The sequence below is a fragment of the Sapajus apella genome, unplaced genomic scaffold, assembly GCF_009761245.1.
Source record: "Sapajus apella isolate SASKATOON/1434 unplaced genomic scaffold, GSC_monkey_1.0 scaffold21, whole genome shotgun sequence".
In the NCBI taxonomy this organism is placed as follows: Eukaryota; Metazoa; Chordata; class Mammalia; order Primates; family Cebidae; genus Sapajus; species Sapajus apella.
In genome coordinates this window covers 11,481,448-11,503,266 of record NW_022436961.1, presented here as the reverse complement: position 1 = coordinate 11,503,266, position 21,819 = coordinate 11,481,448, and the positions used below count along the sequence as shown (strand labels likewise).

General features: G+C 37.0%; 1 protein-coding gene across 7 annotated transcripts in view; it reads left to right on the top strand.

Moving 5' to 3' along the window:
• NRG1 (neuregulin 1) overlaps positions 1-21,819 on the top strand; it is a 1,128,933-nt gene that overhangs the window by 278,025 nt on the left and 829,089 nt on the right. The window lies entirely within an intron of this gene.

Sequence of the window (21,819 nt, the reverse complement as noted above, 5' to 3'; positions counted from 1 at the left end):
AGAGTGAATCAGCAACCAACAGAATGGGAAAAAATTTTTGCAATCTACCCTTCTGACAAAGGGCTAATATCCAGAATCTACAAAGAACTAAAACAGATTTACAAGAAACAAACAAACAAACCAACCCATTCAAAAGTGGGCAAAGGATATGAAGAGACACTTTACAAAAGAAGACATCAATGAGGCCAACAAACATATGAAAAAATTCTCATCATCACTGGTCATTAGAGAAATGCAAATCAAAACCACATTGAGATACCATCTCACACCAGTTAGAATGGTGATAATTAAAAAATCTGGAGACAACAGATGCTGGAGAGGATGTGGAGAAATAGGAACACTTTTACGCTGTTGGTGGGAGTGTAAATTAGTTTAACCATTGTGAAAGACAGCGTGGCGATTCCTCAAGGACCTGGAAATAGAAATACCATTTGACCCAGCAATCCCATTAGTGAATATATACCCAAATGATTATAAATTGTTTTATTATAAAGACACATGCACACATATGTTCATTGTGGCACTGTTTACAATAGCAAAGGTCTAGAACCAAACCAAATGTCCATCATCAATAGACTGGATAAAGAAAATGTGGCACATATACACCATGGTATACTATGAAGCCATAAAAAATGATGAGTTCATGTCCTTCATAGGGACATGGATGTATCTGGAAACCATTACTCTCAGCAAAGTGACACAAGAACAGAAAACCAAATACCATATGTTATCACTCATAGGCGGGTGTTGAACAATTAGAACACGTGGACACAGGGAGGGGAGCGTCACACACTGCGGTCAGTAGCAGGGGCTGGGGAGGGACAGCGAGGGGTGGGGAGGGTCGGGAGGGATACCAGAAGGTGATGGGGGATGAAGGCAGAAAACCACCTTGCCATGTATGTACCTATACAACAATCCTGCATGATCTGCACATGTACCCCAGAACCTAAAGTACAATAAAAAATAAAAAAGATTTTTAGTTGTGTTAGTCTTTCCCAAGGGCAAATTGATGGCTTTGTTGATGTTCTCTACTGTATACTTTTTTCTGTTTTATAAATTTGTGCCTTGTTATTGTTTTTACTTTTTTTTCATTTCTACTTCCTTTGCAGTTGATCTTTCATTCTTTTTCTGACTTTTTGAGTTAGAAATATAGATTACTGATGTTTAACCTTCTTCTTTTCTGATATATGCATGTAGTGCCATTAAGTTTCTCTTTATTGAGTTTCAGCTATATTCCCTAAATTTTGACATGGTAGTTTCTATATTATTTAATTAAAAATATATTCTAACATTCATTGTAATTTTTCTTTTATCCGGTAGTTAAAAAGTATGTTGCTTAATTTCAAATGATTTGGGGATTATGTAGTTATTTTTCTGTATTTTAGCTCTAGCTTAGTTCTACAGTGATCAGAACATATGGATTGCATGATTTTTGTGCTTTAAGACTTATTTTATTGCTTATCATATTATCCAATTTTATTAAACATTCAGCTTGCCCTGGTGAGTAACATCCAGTTTGGTTATTTTAAATGCAGTTCATTATAAATGTCAATTAAGGCAGTTTGTAAAATATGCCAGTCAATATCTTTACTGATATTTGCTTTTGACTGGTTTCATCAGCTATTGGGAGAGGTATGTCAAAATCCCACACTTTGGTTGTGAATGTACTATTCTTTGTATAATTTAAAGCTATGTTGTTAGATCTATAAACATTAAGAATGTTTGCGAATTTTTGGTGTATTGACCCTTTTATCAGCATTATTTTTTCATATTTATATCTAGAAATGCTTTGAAGCCTAATTTATTAGCATATCAATACTTATATTTCAAACTAGATTATTCAATACATGTAAACCCAATATAGTTAATACTTTGTGATGTATTTATCCTGCTTGAGTTTGGTAGAGATTCTCAGTTCTATACTTGATATCTTTTATCACATTTTGTAAATAGTTGGCATGGATGTACTCAAATATTTCTTCTATCTCAATCTTTTTCTCTTCATTTCTTTTGGGATTCTAATCACTTGTGTGTTATTCCTTTATATCATGTCTTATGTTCTTTTCTACCTTTTTAATTTTTTTCTCACCATGTTTTCATCCAGATTTTTTTCTGCTAGTAAGAAATTTCAGTGAACTAAAAGAACATGTTCTAACCCAATGCAAAGAAACTAAGAACCTTGAAAAAAGATCTGTCCTATTTTCTTATTAATTCATCTTCTTCTATGTCAATTCTGCTATGAAGCCCATCCACTACATTTTACATTCAGTTACATAATTTTCCATTCAAAAATTTCCATTTTATTATTTTTCATTGATTTTATTTCACTAGTAAAATTATCCATCTTGTTATCTTTTCAAAAATGATATGAATAACATTTATTCTAAAATTCTTATGTAACTGTAGTATTTAAACCATCCACCAGGTTCATTGCTGCTGACTTTTCTCCTGGTTTTCAGGCATTTTATCTTGTGCATATATATGCTTGGTAATTTTGGATTGGGTATCAGGCATTGTATATGAAAAACATGTAAGTGTTTTGGATGATGATCTATTAGAGAGGAATGTCTTTTCTTCTGGAAGGAATTTAAGTACAGATAGACCAGCTTAATGCAATTAGGAAGAGAGAGAATACAAGGCTGTATTCTCATCATTCTGACAGCCCATTATTTTCATTTTCCACTTTGTCCTAGGATACAGCCCTTCAGAGGTCTCAACTGAAAGATCTTTATAGGTCACAAACTCCAGTTTTTGTCTCTCAGTTCCATGAAACTACGAAAGGCTCTGAGTTACTGCTTTCTGTACAAGCCTCTCTGCCCCACCCTGCTTGTGAATTGGCAGTTGCCTCAAGTGAGATAATTTCCCTTCTTTCTGGATCTTGATCTGTTAAGTTCTAACTGTCTTAATCATTTCTCAGTACCTTCAAACAACAATTCCCCTGCATTTATAGTTGTTGTTATAAGTACTAGTATGATCTAAGCTATTCTTTTATAGTTAGAAGCAGAAGTCCTACCATTGAAGGAAATTAGGCATTGGAGTGATGTGATCCAATTTGCATTTTAAAAAGATTTTTCTGAACACCAATATCCTCATATGTGCAACGAAACATTTTGATAAAAATTGTTCTCTCAGGCCCTTTTCTGCTTCAATATTCTGTAAGTCTCGAGAGTACTAATAGTGTGTCATACCATGAGTTCAAGCTGTAAAAGCCCCAGGGCTTTTCATATTAGTAGGCTAAAGTTAGAAAAGAGTAGACTTTGGGAAAAATGGCCAAGAAGAAGACTGTTATCTCTGGTTTCTTCTCATGTGGCTACTTCACTGTACTTCTTCCTAGCTTCCAGCAGCATCCTCTCATTTTTGGGTCTTGGTATCTGGGCACCTAGACTATCTTTCCAGTAATCTGACCACTCTCCCCTCATGTGGCGGTGCCCCGTTTCATACCCTCTTCTAAAATGTTTTATACTTTAGATTTAAGCTTCACCCTCCACCTTACATTTTTCTGTTAGATGTTTTGTTTAAAAAAAACCTTGTTCCCTCAGCATGTTTTTATTATGCAAAATCTCTCTATGTAATGAAAGCTCCTTTTCAATGTTATATTATGACAGCAAAGGGCATGCTCTTTATAGAGGTAGCAGGATTTGGTTGTCTGACACAAAGCCCAATAGCATTTTAGGCCTTAATGAAGAGGAATATCTGTGAAGGGGGTCTTTCTTGGTATATGTTAAGCTCCACTTCAAAGTGCTGTTGGCCGTCACTAATCATCAGGGAAATGGAAATTAAAATCACAATGAGATACCACCTTATCCCAGGGAGAATGGCTGTTATTGAAAAATCAAAAAACAATAGATGTTGACATGGATGTGAAAAAAAAAAAAAAAAACCAAAAAAAAAAATGAGTATACACCGCTGGTGGGAATGTAAATTAGTACGATCTCTATGGAAAAAAATATGGGGATTTCTCAAAGAACTAAAGGTAGATCTATCATTCCATCCAACAATCCCCCTACTGGGTATGTACCGTAAGGGAAAGAAGTTGCTATATCAGAAAGACACCTATATTTGTATTGAATCAACCTAAGTGCCCATCAACTGATGAGTGGATAAAGAAAATGTATGAGTACATTGTTTTAGACAACTTAGGTCCTTGGAAAATAAATCAAAACGCAAGTTCCCTAACCAGAAGTTAATTTTATTCCTCAGTTAAAATGGAACTATGACCTTTCTTATTTACAAGGACTGCCCTCCCTTTTTAAAGTTAAAAAATGTTACTATATTATAATTTAAATAATATTTATTATAAAAAGTAGAAAAATAAGAAAGAGGCAGGTGTTATTTTAGCTCTTAATAAACCTGGCTAAACTTTTACAAATTTCATCTGATCATTTATATACTTTTCTACACAACTGGACTCATGTATAACATGGATTTTTGAATGTTGCTTTAACATTGTTTACTTAAATTGTATACATTTTGTAGATTATCTCTCAGTAAGCATTTTAATGGTAACGTATGTATAAATATTAAATATTCTTACATACACACACACACACACATATATATGTAAGCACATATATATTGCATTTTGTAATGGCGTGTGTGTGCATGTTTCCTTAAGGTGGATATTTATTTAACTGTTTTCTTATTGTTGGATTTATTTTGTTTCATAAATAACATTCTATGCTGAAAATATTTTTAATTGCTATAAATTGCCAAGCTAAGACATAAAACTTTGTTATCCTGTCACTACCTTTGATAACACACTAAATTTTTCTTTACTATATTTCATTCTCTTCTTGATCTCATTTTTGAAAATTGTATTTATGTCTTACTATATATATATACTATATATATATAATTATATATATATGCATATATATATATATATATATATATAGTATATATATATATAATTCCTTCGTTACTCCTACTTGTTGATCTTCTCATTGTTATTTATAGGCTTGTCAGATGTTGGAAGATAGTCTTCTCATACAACCCAAGCCCCTGTTTTGACCTGACTATAAATATTCTATTGTTTACATATTCTCCTGCAAAGCATTCCTCTAGGATCTCTCCTTTCTTGTTCTCCAGGCAGTATGCCTTGGACATCCTGTAGCTGGCTGGGACTGATTGCTTTCCAAGTCAGTAGGACAGATGTGTAGACTAAGAAATTAACTAGTGAGTTCAAGTGGAGGTTCCTGCCTGTTGGTACCTGTGAACAGGATTCTTTTGAATATGATTAGTGACACGAAGGCCTTGCATAATATAGGCAGAAGAAGTGTCATTACTACTCACAATGTAAGAAGTAGCTTAACTAGTAAAAGAGCTGAAAGCCAATGAAAAGTATTGAACTTTTAAAATGTATTGATTATCTATTGAAAAGTTTAAAAGGTCATTTATTGATTAGCCAACATTAAGGAAATTCCTTTGACTTTAATAGCTGTGAGCTCTAATGGGGCCTAAAAACTAGCAAGTGGTAGTTTCTCGAACCTAGCAGATAATTTTTCATTAACTAGAATTCCATGTGTGATACAATGATTTGGCAAAGTAATTCACAATAATTATGTTCATTGTTTTCTCCTTTGTTTACTTTGATTAGCCATCTTTGGTGATTGTTTCATAATTGTTACTTTCTAAACAACTTTATTGAGGAGCTACAAACAGCTAGCTATTCTCAACCCTTTAGATAGTGTCTGGGATCAGTGGATGTAAGTTGATGGGAAAAGGTTACTTTGATAGTTTAAGACAGAACAATTTAGAAATCAGTATTTGTTTTGAAGCCAACTTGCTATGTAACCTTTTATAATTCCTTCAATTTTTCTGAAATTTATGTTTTCTTTACTGTATAGCAATGATAGCCTGAAACTACCACAGATTTTTTTCAGGGCATCTTGCTGGCTAATTTTATAAAATTCGAACCACACTATATGAATGAAGAATCATCTGTAGGAATTGCTCTTTTCCAAATGTTCTTTTGTTTCGAATGCCCTATCTGAATATTAGATTGTTTCTCCAGATGTTACAGGCTCATGTTTCCTTCTGCTAAATTCAATTGTTAGTTCCTGCCTATGTTTCTCAGGATTTGTATCATTTCTCTGTCTCAAGTAAGGTTTTTTATAAATGCTCATCAATGTTTTAGAGTTTGGATTCAATTCAGATAGAGGATGCTTCCAACGGACTTTTGCTCATCTACTTCCTCCCTAGAGAATGGTGAAAAACAGTTCCCTTTCCCTCCTCTGATAGGGTGGTGGGCTACTATTGCTCTTTCTCTCCTAATATATTGAGTATACTGACCTGTCACCGAAACCTTAGGTCAAAGTGAGAAGGGGCGATTGTTTTTAATTGGATGATTGCTACCATATGCTTCTCTTTTGGTGGGATCCCATAAAAATAAATGATACTCCCTTCCAAAATAGGAACTAAAAAAAAGGCTTATAAAGCATGCCATGAAGGTCCAGGCTTGGACAACAAGCATACCATGATGTGAATTTTAACCCCATCACCTACTAACTATGTGACCTTGAGCAAACTGTCGAACTCATCAGGGCCTCAATTTCCTAACCTAAAACATTGTGATCATTGTTATTATTACAACTAAGAGTAAATGCCTTATTATTTTGTTGCAATCCACACAAGTGATAATTGTCCTAAAGTGCTTAGTATGGTGTCTAGAACATGTTATATACTTAATATTATTGTCTGGAAAAATAAACACATTAAGAAAATACTTTATTGTCAAAGAATATAACACTGTGCCCCAACTTGTGAAAGATTAAAGCTCTTGTGTCTTCAGGATTTCTAATAACTTATCCCAGAAAGTCAGGGCAGAGAAGAGCTGGATTCTCTTCCTACTGCAGACTCAGAGGCTGTTCTGACAGTGCGGTCTGAGGGCAGCTTTGCTTCTGCCGTTTGCTCACTTGATCTTGTGAACAGCTGCTGTTCTTGCTATAACTACTTTCTCATGCTCAGTGGCTCTGTACTGTAAATGTTTCATGTGTAGAAGCACTGCTCTAAAACGAAGCTGGAAAACAACCAGGCAATCGCCATACTGTCATTGTGCTGAGTCAAGGAGGGCTTCAGAAATCATCCAAAGAGATGTGGCATTTACACCTGCACCTGGATGGCTTATGACCCCAAATAGGTCCTTGAAAAGGAAGACTTGTGTCCCTTCCCTGTGACACTACCACCCACCCCCCGACTCAATTTTTGCCTACTTTAAGGAAAGGCTTTTGGTTACTAATTTTTCATCTGCTCACTGAAGTTTACCAATTACAGCATGTGTCAAAAATTACGGGTTCCAGGACTTCGGGTGAAATGTGCTTTGTAAACAATGGCATATTTTGCTGTGAGCAGTCCTTGATTTTGGATGCTATCATTACCTTTCACCTTGCATATTTCCTTATTTGGATGTACAAATTTCAGGCAAGTATCTGATGTGTCTTGTAGAACCAGCTACCCGACAATATCGTCTAAAGAGAAGCAACACTTTCAGATGATGTAAGCACAGAACCAAGCAAGGAGTTGGTTCAATCCTTCTTGTGCCCTCTTTTCAGATTGCCTTATTCCAGGATCCTAGGAGGACTGAAACATTCCTACTTTGATAATTTCCTCTGGAGAGCACTTGTTAAAAGTCATCCGGAGTGACATTTACTAGTCTCAAACTTTCTCTGGTCCTAAATTGAAAAGTTCTCTTCATCAAAAATGAGTGTGTTAAGATAATATTTTCTATAGAAATTTTGTTTTACCCCTTTAAAATCCCTGCTTTTCACATTAAAGTGTATGCTCAAGTAAAACAAGACTCATCCAGAGCACATGGCTGAGACCATGCTAGGCTCTCTTTGCTGGGCTGAGATTTGCATTTTTCTGAAAATCAGAGTGCTGAATTTTCTTAGCTTCGAAGCGGCTAATGGGACAGTATGTATATATGTGTGCGTGCCCTGGTGGTGTAGCTCCAAATTACTTGTTTATATGTAGTGTGGGATTATATGACAAAGAGCTGCCTTTAATGCAAATGTAAGGCATTCATAAGCATCTCATGTATAAGCTCATTTCTTGAACTTTGTTTTTATTTTATTCAAAGAATTTACAAAATCATTTTGTGGTTTGAAAAGTAATGCCGATTTGTATAAAATGTTATATAAAATTTTAAATTTAGATTTTAGCTAGCAAGTATTGGCTTAACTGTAGAAAGAACTTTATTTTGTAAGACTATTCAATAGTGTAGCTCCTGCTTTATGACAATCTACTTGTGTTTGTTAAAGGATAATATTATTTAAATATTTTTATAGATCTCGAGATAATGCTTTATTTATATTAACTCATTTGATCCACACAATAACCCTAATGGATATCATTATTACTATCATCCCCATTTTAAAGATGAGGATACAGACACAGACAGATAATATAAATTGTTTAAGATCAGAAAGCTAGAAAATCTAAGAACTAAGATTCAAAACAAAATCATCTAATTCCACTCTCTGAGCTCTTAAACATTTTACTGGAATAGGTCTTATTTTTTATAATTGATATAACTGGTCTAAATATTCATAAAGTGTTAAGAATCCATTTCCATATAGATTCTATCTCTATAAGTTACCAGTTATTACTACTTAAAATACACTTGGAGTCTATAGCAATGTTACGTATTCCTAGATTTTATTTTTTAATACCAACATCACAATAGGAGGCCTCAAAGTACCTGTGATGAAAAAAATGCAGTCCTGTACCTGCGTGCATGTAGCTAAGCCTGGTCACTAGAATACATCTAATGTATGTGTATATGTATATATGTGTGTGTGTGTGTGTGTGTGTATAAATGTGTATATATGTGTATCTACCTCGGCTCACTGCAACCTCTGCTTTCCAGGTTCAAGTGATTCTCCTGCCTCAGCCTTCTGAGTAGCTGGGATTACAGGCTCCCATAACCATGCCCAGCTACTTTTTGTACTTTCTAGTAGAGATGTATTTCACCATGTTGACCAGGCTAGTCTCGAAATCCTGACCTCAGGTGATCCGCCCTCCTCAGCCTCCCAAAGTGTTGGGATTACAGGCATGAGCCACCTCGCCAGACCCTCATGTGTGTTTATAAGTAAGCAAGAGCTCAGAGCTACAAAGAGAACTGCCACAACCAGAAACCTATTCACATATATGCACTTTTATAAATCATGGGCATATGTGTGTGGGTGCCTGTATGTGTGTGCATATATAAATACATCTAAAAGCTGAGAATTAACCACCTTAGACTGGGCATTCAAACTTTGGTAAGCTTTTTTGACATACATATTGGGTAAGGTGCAAAGTTGAGATCTGTTCCCTTCTTCCATGTGGCTTATGTAACCTTGCTAATGAGAAAATAACCTATTACAAATATTCACAGATGTGACATGTATGTGTGCATGTGTGTGTGCATATGTATGTATATATGTTACATATATATGTACATATATGTAACCTCTTTCTCCTCCTACACACATAAACACACCTCTTTACTTTCTATATTTTTTCTTTTTTTGAGATAGAATCTCTCTTTTGTCGACCAGGCTGGAATGCAATGGTGCAGTCTTGGCTCACTGCAGCCTCCACCTCTGGAGTTCAAGTGATTCTCCTGCCTCAGAATCCCAGGTAGCTGGGATTACTTTCTACTGTACAAATTTTACTGTCACAAACATTGGCTTTTATACCCCAAGAAAGTTTGTTATTATTCAAGAAAACGGTACCCACATTTTACCTCTGTGGATAAATTACATGTATATTGACTGGTAGCTAGTATTTAATGAACCTTTTTGTGTGTGTCAGGATCTGAGCTCTATCTATTCATCTAGTTATTTTTTTCTCAATTCATTCCAAACTGTTAAACTTCCTGATGCCAGAAGTCATTATTAATTTTGTTTACTGATATCGTAAGCACTTAAAATGGTGCCTGGCACATGTACAGACTCAGAATATGCTTGCAGAATTGAATGAAAATATGTTGATATGGTAGCACAGCTTTTGCTTTTTTTTTTTTTTTTTTTTTTTAGAGTCAGGATCTTGCTCTGTCACCCAGCTCGAGTGCAGTGGTGTGATTACAGCTCACTGTAGCCTCGAACTCCAGGGTCCAAGCAATCCTCCTACCTCAGACTCCTGAGTAGCTAGTACCACAGGTGTGTGCCACCATGCCCAGCTAAGTTTTTAATATTTTGTAATTTTTGTTTTTTGTTTTATTGAGATAGGGCCTTGCCCAATCTTGAGGTGCAGTCTCACCTCACTGCACCTCCTGGGCTCAAGAAATCCTTCTGCTTCAGCCTCCCAGGTAGCTAGGACCAGAGGCACATACCACCACACCCAGCTAATTTTAAAAAATTATTTTTTGTAGAAATGAGGTCTCACTATTTTGCCCAGGCTGGACTCAAACTCTTGTGTTCAAGTGATCCTCCTCGGCTCAGCTTCCCAAAGTACTGGGATTATAGCTGTGAGCCACCATGCCCAGCCTAATTTTTTATTTTTATTTTTTATAGAGACAGGGTCTCCTTATGTTGCCCAGGCTGCTCTCAAACTCCTTGCCCCAAGCGATCCTCCTGTCCTGGCCTCCCAAAGGGTTGGGATTACAGGTGTGACCCACCATATCACCGAAACTCAACTCAGCATGGATTGCTGACTCAGTATCACAGCTAGTTCAGTGCAGAAGCAGGAGTGGACCCTCCATTTGGCTCCACTGGCCAGACTCTCTATCTGTGACTTTGTCTCCAAGAAGCGCTTAGAGACCAGACACCAGCATCTTCTAGGGTCCTGTAGGTCACAAGTGTCCCTGGTCTTTTCATGATTGTACAGTACCTTTCTGGCTGACTTTAGAGCTCTAGGTGTTTTCCTCCTATGTTGATCTATCCGGTAAGGCTTCATGAGAGGCTTGGACTCTTGTTTTACAGTAGGCTTCCTAAGACATTTTGCTTAGCTCCTTGAAGGCTTCCTTCTGCCCTTGAGCTTGGGAGGAGAATACAACTTAGTCAAAGAGAGAAGAGCTAATAGTAGATAGGAGTAAGTGAGCGGGAAATGCAGATAAATGGCGAAGAGGAGTAAAGAATGGCTAGTAGAAGATGGAAAGGCAGCAGTCAGGGTCACAAAAAAAACGGTGCAAAAACCATACAGGAGATGCGCAAGAGATTTCATTGATTTTAAGAAGTGTTATGCTAAAATATCTTCCTCCATAGGGAAAAGTCAATGGCAAAGAACTTTTAAAATTTTTATGGATATTTCTATTTAAGTATTAGGTATATAGTGGTTGTACAATAAATGTTTACTTAACAGAATACATAAAACTCTTTCCTGAGCTAAACCCTGAAAGGCAGTCATAGATATTCCATAAGTTTTTTTTTTTTGTTTTTGTTTTTTGTAAAATATTTGATGATTTCACAGTTAGGGGCTTCCCAGAAAGTGGCATACATAGCCATATGTAACCTTTCGATTTTATATTTCCTTTTGCAAGCACCACAAGATTTCTAGCAATCTTTGAGTGTCTCCTTTTTTCAACTAACTTAGAAAATTTGCATTTAAACTATTGTCCTTGGTTAGGAAGAGCAAAACAACACATCCAAAAAAATGACCAAATTTGTACAACCTGGTATTACATTTCTGATTTACATAATTTCCACCTCAGAAATGTTTTCTTAAATATAAAACTCACTCATTTTATTTTAATGCCCTAAAGAATAGCCCAGATAAATGGACTCCTAGTTTGTAGCATGAGTAATAAGGCATTTTAGGAGCAGAACAGTCATCCTTGGTATTTTCTTGGTGTCCATTATGTACAGAGCACAACAAGGTACTCTGTTATCCCTTCAGGCTGTTGGATAAATGCAAATAAGCACATGCAATCAAAACGAATCACTGTATCCCTGAATTGAAATGCATGTCATAAGAACTTTAATCTGGTACGGTTGCTCTTACAGCCAAGTAAGTACATTCAGCAAAACTTACCTTTTATGTTAAGCATTTTACAGACAACATACGTAAGACAAATTTAAGATTTGTGTTTATATGACTTTTAAAAGTAAAAGAGCAGTAAAAAGACTTCTCAAATGTTGTGATGAATCATTTTCAAATAACTTTTCATTGCCAGCATCTCATATGTGAACTTCCATAAGCTTCTACAACCCCTCCCAGAATCAGCCTTCTTTCTTCTTTTGGTAAAATCCTGTGTTCCCATCTGAGCAGGCCACGCCATTTGTCAGCAATTCCCAACAATTCCTGTCTACACACTTTTTCTTTTGGAAGAAAAAAAGAAAATGGGCTTGAATAAAAACATGTAAATAAGTGATGAGAACTTTGCTCTGTCAGTTGTATTAAAGTGTTGAAAGGTGTTAGCTAGAGAAGATTTAATAAAGAGTGTAATATTTTAAATAATGTTTAAGTGGGAAAAGACACATTTTAGGTTTCAGAATAAATGAAAGATAAAAATAAAGAATAAAAGATTTTAAATATTAGGGATGACTTGCAAAATCTCAGAGGTAAAGGCAAGAAACAGTAGACAGAAAATATTTAAATTAAAAGAATGGGAAGGGTCCACAGGCCCTTTGAGGGAACTGGATCACCATTGTAGGCTCCCTGAGATGTTGAAACACTATGAGTCTGCTTGCTTTGTCAGTGGGGATGCTCATGGTCTAGGGCAATTTCTCAGCTCTGATCACCTGCTGCCTTAAAATAGACTCATTGCTATTGGTGGAGCATGGTGAGAGTGAGACCACCCTTTAGGGCCACATGCTGCATGGCAGTGTGGTGAGGCCTGTGACTGCTGACTTCCCCCACTTCCCTGGTGACCTGTATGTCTCAGCAGAGGTATCAATAATTCCCCTGGAAATATAACTCCACTAGACTGGGAACCACATCCCCATCCACCGCAGCAGCCACAGCAAGCCCTGCCAAAAGAGAGGCTGAGCTCAGACACACCTGTCTCTGCCCCAACATGGTAGTCATTCTCTACCAGCCCTGGTAGCTGAAGGTAAAAGGTCACAATCTCTCGGGAGGTCTATGGTCCTGTCCACTGCCTAAGAAACTGAACACCTAACCAGATGTCCCTAGGGCAATTTTGCAAGCTCCCATAGGACCACAGTTGATGCACTCTTGAAAGTGCCACCTCCTGGCTGAAGGCTAGCCAACACAAAACCAGCACACTAAACAAAAACACAACCAAGGGCTCTCACAGAATCCACTTCACTCCCCTGCTACCTCCACCAGAGTAGGTACTAGTATCCACAGCTTCAAGACCTAAAGACAGATCACATCATAGGACTCTTCGCAGATACTCCCCAGTACCAGCCCAGAGCTAGCCACTGGGTGGCTAGACACAGAAGAGCAAAAAGAAGCATTACAGTTCATCTCTTAGAAAGTGCCATTCCTAGGAGAAGGAGGAGAACACCACATGAAGGGAGCACCTCGTGGGACAAAAGAATCTGAACAACAGCCCTTGAATTCCAGATCTTCCCTCTGACATAGTCTACCTGAATGAGATGGAACCAGAACAACAATTCTGGTAATATGACAAAATAAGGTTTTTTAACACTCCCAAAAGATCTTACCAGCTCATCAGCAATGGATTCAAACCAAGATGAAATCTACGAATTGCCAGAAAAAAATTCAGAAGGTTTATTATTAAGCTAATCAAGGAGGCATCAGAGAAAGGCGAAGTGCAACTTAAAACCATGATACAGTATACGAAAGGAAAAATCTTCAGTGAAATAGAGCATAAATTAAAAACAATTACAACTTCCTGAAACACACTTAGAGAAATGCAAAATGCACTGGAAAGCCTCAGACATAGAATCAAACAAGCAGAAGAAAGAACTAAGCTTGAAAACTGGGCTTTTGAAATAACCCAGTCCATCAAAGACAAAAAGAATTTTTAAAAAATGAGCACAATCCTGCATGATCTGCACATGTACCCCAGAACCTAAAGTACAATTTAAAAAAATTATATATATATATATATAAATGAGCAAAGCCTCCAAGAAGTTTGGGACTATGTTAAATGTCCAAACCACTATGGAAAACAATGTGGAGATTCCTTAAAGAACTAAAATTAGATCTACCATTTGATCCAGCAATCCCACTACTAGGTGTCTACCCAGAAGTAATTACACAAAAGATACTTGCATGTGCATGCATATAGCAGCATAATTCGCTATTGCAAAATGGTGGAACAAGCCCATGCCCATCAGTCAAAGAACTAATAAAGAAAATATGGCATGTATTTGTATGTATACACACACACCCCATGGAATAATACTCAGCAATTTAAAAAGAACAAAACAATGATACTTGCAGCAATCTGGATGGAATTGGAGATTATTATTCTAAATGAAGTAACTCAGGAATGGAAAACTAAACATTGTATGTTTTCACTCATAAGTGAGGGCTAAGCTATAAGGATCCAAAGGCATAAGAATGATACACTGGACTTCAGGGACTTCGGGGGAAAGGTTGGGGGTTAGTGAAGGATAAGAGAATATACATTGGGTACAGTGTACACTGCTCAGGTGATGGGTGCACCAAAATTTCAGAAATCACCACTAAAAAACTTATTCATGTAACCAATCACCAACTGATCCTCAAAAACATATTGAAATAAATAAATAAATTGAAAGAATGAACTAAAGGTATTGCATGAGGAAGCAACATAAATAAGCTTACTGAGTAAAACAGTGAAGAAAGGGGCAATATGATGGTGGTGATAGGAATATATGCTACCTGTTCACCCTTGTAATACTGTGGATAAACAGAATCAAATAATTTGTTCAGCTAACTGGATTCCATGAAAATGTGTAGACATTTTTCTGGCTAAATGTAAGACGAGGGAATGAACAATTGGGTTAGAACCTTCATCAGAAGACATCCACAGGGAAGCTACAAGGATTTCTTAAGTTCCACAACATCAAGTTTGCATACTGTGCCTACCGTGTTGTTCTCACAGTTTGATTTCAGTCCTCTCTCATTTCGTAAGGAGGCTGTTTATATCAATCTGGCCTAAGATATTCTTACGACTATTGCTTGTTTATCAAAATGGTATACATTCTTCAGTTGCAGCTCCACAGGCTTTCTGGAACTACTGTAATTAACATTGAGTTCTTTTTCTTTTTCCTTATATGGCACATATGATTAGCACTACATAGAATGACATTTACTTTTTTCTCATTCTTTCATATGTGCTAATTCTGTTTCTTTAGCCTAGTCAGAAGCTCTGAGTTCAAATAGCCATGAACACAGAACTAAAGGTCTAGATAGATCTCACCTAAACCTTTCATTTTCAAAGAAGGAAAGCTTGTAAAATGGAAACTACAGCGATACTGGGTGTATAATATCTGTCAGTCAGCTTTAACATTTTTGTGTGAATCACTCATGTTGTCATCTCAAAGATCATATGGAGTACATACTATTATTGACATCATTTTACAAATGAAAAGAATGATACACAGATAACTGGCTTGCTGAGGGCACACAGCTAGTAAGAGACAGTGCTGGGATTCAATTCTAGACCTTCTGGTTCTAGCTCTTTACTTTCCAAGTTAGTGCTGCAAGTAGGAAAAAAACTCTCCTATAACTTCTTTCACCATTTCAGGGCTCTTGCTTGTTCTAATTTGTACCACCATAATTCTTATACTGGAGCATAGAAAAAGAAAAGACGCAAGTGTTTATTAACTTCAGCCTTGTATTTGACAGATCGTAATCATGTAAACATACACCCAATACACTGTAATCCTTTCCCAAGAGAGCAAGTAATGATGATATACTGAGTGATTAATGAACTGATATAAGGACTCAGTAATCTGCATGTGAATTAGTGGATCAACAAAGCAATTCATGTAGTAGATATGTATTTTGAATAGTATTCTTTCTGTAGGGAACGAGCTGTATGCAGTGTTTAATTGAATGATTTTGGGCCACAGAGTGATTTGGAGTCAAATCATCAACTGCATCTCCCAATGTGTCAAGTAGAAAGTTAACTTATCGAAACTTCCGTAGTACTCAGTTCTCTTCCAATGTGCTCTTTATCTTGAATTCTTTTGAAATAGTGTGCATTATAATTTACCAGGAATGATTTAGATGTATTCCTGTTCAGAGACAGAGGGATGGATTAAATAACATTCCCCAAGGCCCTTTTTGCCTTCGAGTAAATGCTCTTTATCATTCTAAGCTTCTTACTCTGAGCAATATTTGAACATGACCCTGTGGATTCCCCAGAACAATTTCTGATACTGTTTCCCTAGCTGATGTGTTTGGATATTTTCCATGCTATGCAGGCTGCATTCTCTTTTTAACTTAATATGTTCTTTTTCACTCTGATGCTTTGACTTTTGCCATTATAGTTTTCTTTATTTTCAGAGTTTATTGACTGTCACTAGGCTTTCTTCTGAGTCCTTTTGCCAAGTCATCCATACTTTTCTCTTCGAATCTTCTGTTATAACAGGCTTCCTGTTACTTATATTTTTGCTCTTAAACTCTGAATTTGATCCAGATTTTCTGGTAGAGATTTCCCTACACCAAAAACAGTAATCCAGGTGCAGCCACTTGAGAATTGAGTAGAGATAAATACGTGAACCCCTTTTTACTGTGATGTCTTGCCATCTGCAATTCGGAGCCCATAAGAGTTAGATTTGGGATTGAAAATAAGGCTTCCACTAGGACTGCCATTTGCAGCATAAACTCAACTGGATGGTCACTGCTGTCTAGCCTTAGCTAGCTTTCGACAGGTCCTTCTCGGAAGACCTCTTTTCCAGGCTTTTTTCTTCCTGTGCATATCTGTGTTTTCATTCATTTCCCCCTGGTGTATAAGCTGGCCCTTTCCCAATCTGACTCTCATCTTGTTATTTGATCCCAAGATCTGTAACTCCTCTCAGACCATCTGCATTATTTCTCTGTCCTTGCTGATGTTTTGCAGCATTCTCCAGCTGACTGTCATCTGCAGATTTCATTAGTACACCGTTTACTATGTACTGAAGATCATTAATAAAGATGAATAAACAGAAGAGAAGGCCTTATGCAGACACCTGTGGAATTTCTCTAGACTGCCCCCACAACTTGATTGCCATTATTTTATTTTACCTTTTTGGTTTTCTGCCCAATGTTGCATCCAGTTCCCGCTTTGAGCACCCTGTTCTCATATCCGAGTAACTGCACTCATAATGTGTAATTTTCCTGCGCCACTTTATAATTGTCTAAACAATTCATCAGGTTTGTCTGATAGCATTTTTCTTTTATTAAATCCCAGTTTTATTGACAGTTTTCATTATCCTCTAGATTGCAGAAGCTATATGTAACACTGCGTGTGCCCATTCTGATTTCTCCTCAATTTATTACTGTTTTAAAACCCGTACCATAGATGGAAATAGAATATGATGAGAAGAAATACACTCAGAATCTCTATGGCTCTTCTTGGAAAAGCAACGTAATGTATATGGAAGATCATGCATGTGCACTTTCCTGCAAGGCATTAACCATAATCTTTCTATCCAAAAAGATAAAAAGAAGTCTCTGGTTTTAAATGATGAAGCTTTATATCTAACTTATATTGAAAAATCAAAGGATTAGATTTCAAAAACTGAATAAGAACCATAGTTGTGCTTAAAGAATATCTGTGATGTACTTGGCACTGTGATAAGATGTGATATGTATCACCTTTTATGATTACATCAGCCCTGAAAGGCAGTTATTTTCTGGTGTGTCACTAACCTGTAGGATACTGTCATGAGAATTAGAAAATGGCGTCCCTTCCTGGAGGATGCAGCCCATGATCAGAGCACAGACTGCATCTAAGGACCCACTGACCTCCTAGGCCAGATATTTTTGTGTGTGGCACAGCCTGCCTAAAGGTATACGGAAGCCCTAATTTCTTTCTCATTTAAATGAAGAGGGTAAGAGACCAATATGAGACAGATTTGGGATTAATAATAATGTGGTTTCCTCCATGCCATATAATGTATGATCTAACTCATACTTCTGTGATTGTCTCCTAAATTCAAACAGTACTTTGTGATTTTGCTTAGAAAAGAGTGGATATAATTTGGTATGTAACCTTTTCTTCCAATCTTTAGCTATGCTGTTGATTTTCTTCCCACTCTTCAGCTATGTTGTTTTTATTATTATCATTAGTGTTACTATTTATTACTGCATCTAAAAATAATAGAGAAGAAGTGCTCTTACTCTGGGCCTGGTATTCTTTGTACTATCTTTAAAATACAGCTGAACTGTGTTCATCTATCCCTTTGTTTGCCTATTAGATCACTATGCAAGCACACACCTTCATGATATTGATTATTGATCCATTTAGTCACATGACATGCAAATGTAGAAATAACATTTAATGGCCAGGTGCGATGGCTTACGCCTGTAATCCCAGCACTTTGGGAAGCTGGGGTGCGTGGACCACCTGAGCTCAGGAGATTGAGACCACCCAGGGCAACATGGTGAAACCCTGTCTCTACTGAAAATACAAAAAAATTAACCAGATGTGGTGGCATGTGCCTGTAGTCCCAGCTACTTGGGTGTCTGAGGCAGGAGAATCACTTGAATCCCAGAGGCGAAGGTTGCAGTGAGCCAAGATTGTGCCGCTGCACTCTAGCTTGGGCTATATGGAAGGAAGGAAGGCAGGAAGGCAGGAAGGCAGGAAGGCAGGAAGGAAGGAAGGAAGGGAGGGAAAAGAAAGAAAGAAAGGGAGAGAGAGAGGAGAAAGAAAGAAGGAAAAAAGGAAAAAGAAGGAAAGAAATGGAAGGAAGGAAGGAAAAAGAAGGAAAGAAATTGAAGGAAGGAAGGAAAGAAGGAAGGAAGGGTGAGTATTTAATAAGGAATGTTTGAATGCTTTAATTCTTTGACTTAAATTACTAGATGTATTTATAAAGGTGTAGAAGATTTGACAACTGGAATGTGTATGCACACACATATACACATATAAGTAGATATATATGTGTATAACATATATTTCTATACATTAAAGTTATTTACCAAAGCATCATATATTTTTATTTTCTTTTCTTTCCCTTGTCACCATTTTTATTTTGCTTGAGCGCTGTTCTTATTGAAATGTGCCTTCCACTTTAGCTATAGAGCTTTTCCTTGTTGAACAATGTAGTTTTCTTGCTCAACAACTCTGACATCCAGGTAAATGGAAGGAAAATGGATAGGGGAGTTGTGTGTTCATAATGCCACTTTGCCACCCTGAAATCTATGCAGATAATCTACTTGGAAAGCTTTGAGCCCCAGTGGAATACAGAATCATATAAGTATCCTGCATTGATTTACAGCACCTGCTACAGCTGCTTGGATCTTGGCAGGCATTTTCTCTCCTGCCAAATGCTGTTGCAATTGCTGGGCAGATCTAGATGGAGGTTATATTTACTGGACATGTTTATAATCTGCAGAGTGATCTAAGCCATAGAGAGCTAATTTCCCAAAGATCAATGACTAAGGGAGGATTTCAGAGGTTATCCTCTTTATCCAATTTCCTGTGTCCTAATGAGATAGCTGAAACCTGTTTGGAATCTTTCTGATTAGAAATTCTTGTGAGAGTCAATAAAGAATATGACATTCATAAATCTAAATAAGAGGCAACTTGGCTGCCTGAGTGGTGATTCATGCCACAAGAAGCCTTTCCCCTGACCCCAGCAGGGTGTGCCATGGGTGGCTGACCTGAGACAAGGTCAGACTTAACCTAGAGTCCTGAGAGGACTTGGTCTCTCCTGGTGAATTCAAAGGACTCTTCTGGCTATTAGAATGCACTGTGTGTGTATATATATGTGTGTGTATATATATGTGTGTGTATATATATTTATCACACACACATATATATATATATATATCTTTTTGATTTAATTTAATTCAGTTGCATTTCAATTCAGCTGAAATGTATTTGTTAAATGATTATATTTTCCAACTAAGAAGGAAGACACAGAAAAAAAAAATAACTATAATACTATATGGTAAGCATCATTATATAGATCTGAACAAAGTGTTATGAAAGATGATAATCATAATAGCTAATGTATTTTGAGAACTTACTATGTCAGGCAGTGTGCTAAGCACTTCACACACATTATTTTATTTGATCCTAACAAATTCATGAATTAGGTCTTATTGTACCTATTTTATAGATGAAGAAACTGAGACTTAGATGCATTAATTAACTTTCCATGTTAACAAAATCCTTCCTGAATCCCATATTCCCCTCTCACTATCTTTTGCCCCAACTCAGTTAAACTTCTAGGAAAAAACTTGTCTACCTTTACTATCTCTACTTCTTTACCTCCCATTTGCTCCTCACCCCATTCAGTTGGGCTTCTCTCACTGCCGTCAAAATGAAAATTAAACAGACTTGTCAATTCCTCCACATGCCCAAATATAGTATTTTTGTTTCATTGGATTTCTTAGCACCTTTTGCCACAATTAACCGCTTCCTTCTGGAGAAGGTATTTCTTCTGGAATCATGAGCTGCTAATCACCATTTGATAGCACTTCTTCCTCTGCTTAATTTCTCATTACTGGAGCATTTTAGTTTGGGTTCTGGGTCCTCTTCTCTTGCCCCTGGCTTCTGTCCTTTGTGAGCGATTCTAAACACTGTTGGTACTACATACGTTTTTGGCAGTCTCGTGAAGCCTACAAACTCAAAGTGCATAAAATATCCTGGATATCTCTCAGTATCCAAAACGCATTTCTTACAAATGGGAACTCTTGTTTCCCATCCCCAAATTTGTTTTCCTTCAGTATTATCCATCATCAATCCAGTTGCTAAAGAAAACTAGAAGTCATTTATGATTCTTCATTTATCCTGAAAGACAAACATTACACCATCCATTAGCATGTCTTGGCTATTTTATCTTCACACTATCCCAGATCTTTCCACTTTTCCTTTTCTCCATTGCCACTCTCAGGTGGTGCTTAATAAGCATTTAGTGTATGAAGAAAGGTTTGAAATGGGGAAAATAAAGAGACATACTGAATCATGAGGGGACACGTAATACTCTAGGCAAGACCCAAAATAGAGCAGAGGCAGTCTGAATTGAAGATAAGAAGGATGAATTTAAAAAATAAGTGTCTACAATGGAAAATACAGACAAAGAATTAAGAGTTACAAATGCTTATTAGTGTAATCAGGTTGTTTGAAGCTATCTTTTAAAATTTTCCATTTCTTTCTTTTTTCTTTCTTTTTTTTTTAATTGTACTTTATGTTCTGGGGTACATGTGCAGATCATGCAGGATCGTTGCATAGGTACACACATGGAAATGTGATTTGCCGTCTCCAGCCCCCTGTCACCCACATCTGGCATTTCTCCCCATGTTATCCCTCTCCCACCTCCCCACCCTGCTATTCCTCCCTTGCCCCCCTCCAACAGATCCCAGTGTGTGAAGCTCCTTTGGCACATATACACCATGGAATACTATGCAGCCATAAAAAATGATGAGCTTGTGTCCTTTGTAGGGACATGGATGAATCTGGAAACCATCATTCTCAGCAAACTACAAAAGAACAGAAAAACACCGCATGTTCTCACTCATAGGTGGGTGTGGAACAATGAGAACACAGGGACACAGGGAGGGGAGCATCCATTTATTTTTATATAGCCTTTGACCTCCTGTTCTGTGAAATCCTTGGGAAACAGTAAATCATATCGTTTGGGGATTTAAGAGTGCGGATGGGAATAAAACTGAAAAGAGAACTCTTTCCTAGATTAAGTTGACAGTGAAACAGCCTTCTTCAGCCATTTCTCCCCAGACACTGGTCAAACAGGTAAGCACCATAGTTTGAGCAACAGCTGGAACAGTTTAAAAAGAGTCTCCCTCTAGCCTCTCCTTACTTTTGCA